We start from the raw sequence: 5,004 nt of genomic DNA, 5'->3' as shown, positions 1-5,004 counted from the left end.
GATAGGAGAGGATAGGAGGAGAGGAGGGAGAGGAGAGGAGAGGAGAGGAGAGGAGAGGAGAGGAGAGGAGAGGAGAGGAGAGGAGAGGAGAGGAGAGGAGAGGAGAGGAGAGGAGAGGAGAGGAGAGGAGAGGAGAGGAGAGGAGAGGAGAGGAGAGGAGAGGAGAGGAGAGGAGAGGAGAGGAGAGGGAGAGGAGAGGAGAGGAGAGGAGAGGAGAGGAGAGGAGAGGAGAGGAGAGGAGAGGAGAGGAGAGGAGAGGAGAGGAGAGGAGAGGAGAGGAGAGGAGAGGAGAGGAGAGGAGAGGAGAGAGGAGAGGAGAGGGAGAGGAGAGGAGAGGAGAGGAGAGGAGAGGAGAGGAGAGGAGAGGAGAGGAGAGGAGAGGAGAGGAGAGGAGAGGAGAGGAGAGGAGAGGAGAGGAGAGGAGAGGAGAGGAGAGGAGAGGAGAGGAGAGGAGAGGAGAGGGAGAGGAGAGAGGGAGAGGAGAGGTCGAGGAGAGGGAGAGGAGGAGGGAGAGGAGAGGGAGAGGAGAGGAGACCAGTTTGGGAAAGACCCTTTGAGATCATCCAAGCGTTATCCAACCTATCATCCAACTCTACCTAATCAACTAAACCATGGCACCAAGCACTCCAAAAAGTCTCTTCCTTAACACCTTCAGTGATGCTGACTCCACCACCTCTCCAGGCAGCGCATGAAGAACTATGAAGAACTTCTTCCTAACATCCATCCAGTGATAACTATGAAGTTAATCTTGTATTATTCCCTCAACCTCATTGTTACAGATGTTAAAACCATAACCATAATCATAGAATCGATAAGGTTGGAAAAAACCTCAAAGATCATCAAATCCAATCTGTGGAATATTATCATCTGTACAACACAGAAAACACATTTTAACCTAGTGCTGGGCACAAACTTTCAATCTGAAAACAGTTGTAACAGCTCAATGCACAAATACAGTCAAGATTGAAGTATGAGGATGCAAGGACTAGATAGGAAGTCAGCCTAAACCTCCCCTGGTGCAGCTTGAGACTGTGTCCTCTTGTTCTGGTGCTGGTTGCCTGGAGAAGAGACAACCCCTATATATATAATGTATTTTAATATATATATATATTAACCCTTTAGCAGTGGTAAATCACTTTATTTCTCAATTCTTTGTTAGATAACTTTTCAGCTGCTCCCAACAAAGCACTTTTCCCCTCTTTCAGATACGAAATTCATGTTCACCATAATAATTACAGAGAATATAATTAAGAACCACCTACAAGTTCAAAATGTAACCCATGTTATCTTCCATTTAAAACACTGCTACTTCACTGCTGATTACAGGGTTCAGTACATGTAGAAGGGAATTTGAAAGCTGACCACAAGTGCTCTGAACTGCTGCATTCTTTTCAGCAAACTTAATGAAACTAAGCCCTGTGGTAAGGCAGAAGTAATTACACAAATCTGTTTAAAATCTCTCTTTTTTTTGTTGTTTCCTGCCATAAATAGAAGATTCTAGATAATTCATAACCATTTGTTTGTTATTAGTGGCATTTTGGGTTTACCATTCATCTGCTCTGATAATCCAAGAAGCTGACAGAAGTTGCAGTCAGTGTGTGTTTAAATATTGTTTGTTTTGGATAGAGCTAGTCATAAGGATTCATTATTTTTTATGTTACTGAGTAACTAGAAAGATCAGATTCTCACAATGTTAGATGAGGGAAGGGAAGGGAAGGGAAGGGAAGGGAAGGGAAGGGGAAGGGAAGGGAAGGGAAGGGAAGGGAGAAGGGAAGGGAAGGGAAGGGAAGGGAAGGGAAGGGAAGGGAAGGGAAGGGAAGGGAAAGGGAAGGGAAGGGAAGGGACAGGGAGGAAGGGAAGGAGAAGGGAAGGGAAAGGGGAAGGCAAGGCATGGCAAGGCAAGGCAGAGGCAAGGCAAGGCAAGAGGCAAGGCAAGGCCAAGGCAAGGCAAGGCAAGGCATCCAGACCAATACAAACATATGTGTTTCATTCAATGTCCTTTCAAATGGGCAGAATGTAATTTATTTCTTTTTCCAATGGAGATAAGAGTTTACTTTAGGATTAAGATTTGAAAACTCTAATAGCTGAATCTATAGTAAGCATTAATAGAGGAAATGATTAATTAGGGCTGGTGTAAACTGTCATACATTGTGAAAAATACATCCAAAGTAATTTTCTGGTCTCTTCTCCCAGGCAACCAGCACCAGAACCAAGGGGACACAGTCTCAAGCTGTGCCAGGGGAGGTTAGTAAGACTCGAGGTGAGGAGGAAGTTCTTCACCGAGCGAGTCGTTCGTCATTGGAGTGGGCTGCCCAGGGAGGTGGTGGAGTCACCGTCCCTGGAGGTGTTCAAGAGGAGATTGGACGTGGCACTTGGTGCCATGGTCTAGTCATGGGGTGTGTGTTGATAGGTTGGACTTGATGTTCCTCGAGGTCTCTTCCAACCTTAGTTATACTGTGATACTGTGATACTGTGATCTCTCAGGCACCCCTGACAGATGCACCTGCAGCCTCGCTGCAGTACAGACCAGGCTGCCAGAACCTTAATTTTTGAGAAAATGATGGGATCCTGGTGCAAATTTGATAAATAGACAGCAGAGTGCTTTGTCTTCATCATTCTTTGCTTTTTTTTTTTTTTTTCATTTCAAGAACAGAATCTGCTGAGACATTTGGTGCATTGACTGACTAAATTCCTACCAACAAACCTATAGATCAAAGTGAAATTGAAGTTTAAAAAATACCCAAAGAGGTACTGAGACTAAGAAAGGAAGTCCTTCAAGGCCTCTCACACCGAGATAGCTATTACAGAACAGCAAACAATGGAATTGGATAGGTATATATGACCGGCAGTAGATCCAAATTTGGATTTGTATCCAAGCTTTAACATTATGGCTCACACACCTCTTTCAATGGTTTGTTTGTCAGAAAGCCTGGCTTAAACTTTTCAGGATATAAGAAAAGAAATTGCACATCTTGATAAACCTTTATTATTCCTTTGTAGCAAACATACAGTCCCTTTTCAAATAGATTGTTGCCAAAGAAATATTAATCTCTCTCACAGCTAGTAAAAGGCCAATTGACCTGGACACAAGCTCTCTGAGGGTATGGAGCCTCTGAATTTCTCTGGATTTGTATTAGACTGAGCTAATTTTGGTAAATGTTTAGTGATCAATTGCTATTGTTTATCTTGTCTCAGAATACCATGATAAAAGTGTAATAAACCTAGGCAGTCTCTGAAAAAACAGACAATAGGTCCTTATGGTAGTTGGGGCTGAGGGAGGCTATTGTGAAACTAATAACTAAATGGTGAAAAATGGTAAAACTTTAACCTATGAATCAGTGAAGAAAGAGTATGTAATCAGATTTTTGTTAGGAAACAAAAATATCCACTCTGATCCAAGACCAGGAAAGAAAATCTCCACCACAAAAGAACAAAAGATGTGGACAACTCCCTGCAACCCCCACGATAGATAATGAGATATTTATGGACCTCAGCCACAACTGCATTACTAAGGAAAAGTATACTCAGCACTGGTTAGGCCACAACTTGAGTACAGTGTCCAGTTCTGGGCCCCTCAATTTAAGAAGGACATTGAGACTCTTGAATGTGTCCAGAGAAGGGCAACAAAGCTGGGGAGGGGTTTGGCACACAAGCCCTATGAGGAGAAGCTGAGGGAGCTGGGGTTGCTTAGCCTGGAGAAGAGGAGGCTCAGAGGAGACCTTATTGCTGTCTACAACTACCTGAAGGGAGGTTGTAGCCAGGTGGGGGTTGGTCTCTTCTCCCAAGCAACCAGCACAAGAGGACACAGTCTTAAGCTGTGCCAAGGGAGGTTTAGGCTGGAGGTGAGGAGAAAGTTCTTCCCAGAAAGAGTAATTGGCCATTGGAATGGGCTGCCCAGGGGAGGTTGGTGGAGGTCACCACCCCGGAGGTGTTCAAAAAAAAGGATTGGATGTGGCACTTGGAGCCATGGTTTTAATTGCCAGGAGGTGTTAGGCATTAGGTAATAGGTTGGACTTGATGATCCCTGAGGTCTTTTCCAACCTGGTTGATTCTGTGTTCCTGGGATAAGTTTTGCTTGTGAGTTACTGATCCAAACTGTACTATAGTAATTATTGTTGTTGGTTTAGTTTGGATTTGATTGTTACTGTATTATTTGCCAAGCAATAAGTTCTTGCCTCCATATGTAAGGTGGTTCATCCTTTGCCCATACAAAAATTCTGAGTACAGGAAGGCAATATGTAGGATTCTCATGAGACCCAGTTCTCCTTGAGATGTGACTTCAATAAAGAAGTGACACTACCTTAGTTACAACAAGACTTTTGGATTCATCAAAGGGACAAAAACCCTACCCATAGATTTGGCTATAAATGCCTTCCCAAATATATAATGCAGATTGTTTTTTCAAAGTATTTTTTCAGATTATTGCAATAATTATTTTTTAGTCTTTTGTCAGGTAAGTAGGATTAAGGATGTTTGTACTAGTCAACCAGTGGTGTGCCCCAAGGATCAGTGCTGGGCCCTGTGCTCCTTTAACATCTTTATTGATGATCTGGATGAGGGCATTGAGTCCATCATCAGTAAATTTTGCTGATGACACCAAGCTGGGGGCAGGAGTTGATCTGCTGGAGGGTGGAGAGGCTTTGCAGAGAAACCTCAACAGGCTGGACAGATGGGCAGAGTCCAATGGCATGAGATTGAACACATTCAAGTGCCGGGTTCTGCACATTGGCCACAAAACCCCATGCAGTGCTACAGGCTGGGTCAGAGTGGCTGGAGAGGCAGCCAGGCAGAGAGGGACCTCGGGGTACTGGTCGATGGTAGGCTGAACATGAGCCTGCAGTGTGCCCAGGCAGCCAAGAGGGCCAATGGCAATCCTGGCCTGCATCAGGACCAGTGTGGCCAGCAGGAGCAGGGAGGTCATTCTGCCCCTGTACACTGCACTGGTTAGGCCAACACCTCGAGTCCTGTGTCCACTTCTGGGCCCCTCAGTTTAGGAAGGAGGTT

Source organism: Melanerpes formicivorus, unplaced genomic scaffold, assembly GCF_026170545.1.
Source record: "Melanerpes formicivorus ecotype bairdi unplaced genomic scaffold, bMelFor1.0.p_v2 SCAF_3, whole genome shotgun sequence".
NCBI lineage: Eukaryota > Metazoa > Chordata > Aves > Piciformes > Picidae > Melanerpes > Melanerpes formicivorus.
Note: the sequence above shows the minus strand (reverse complement) of the source record.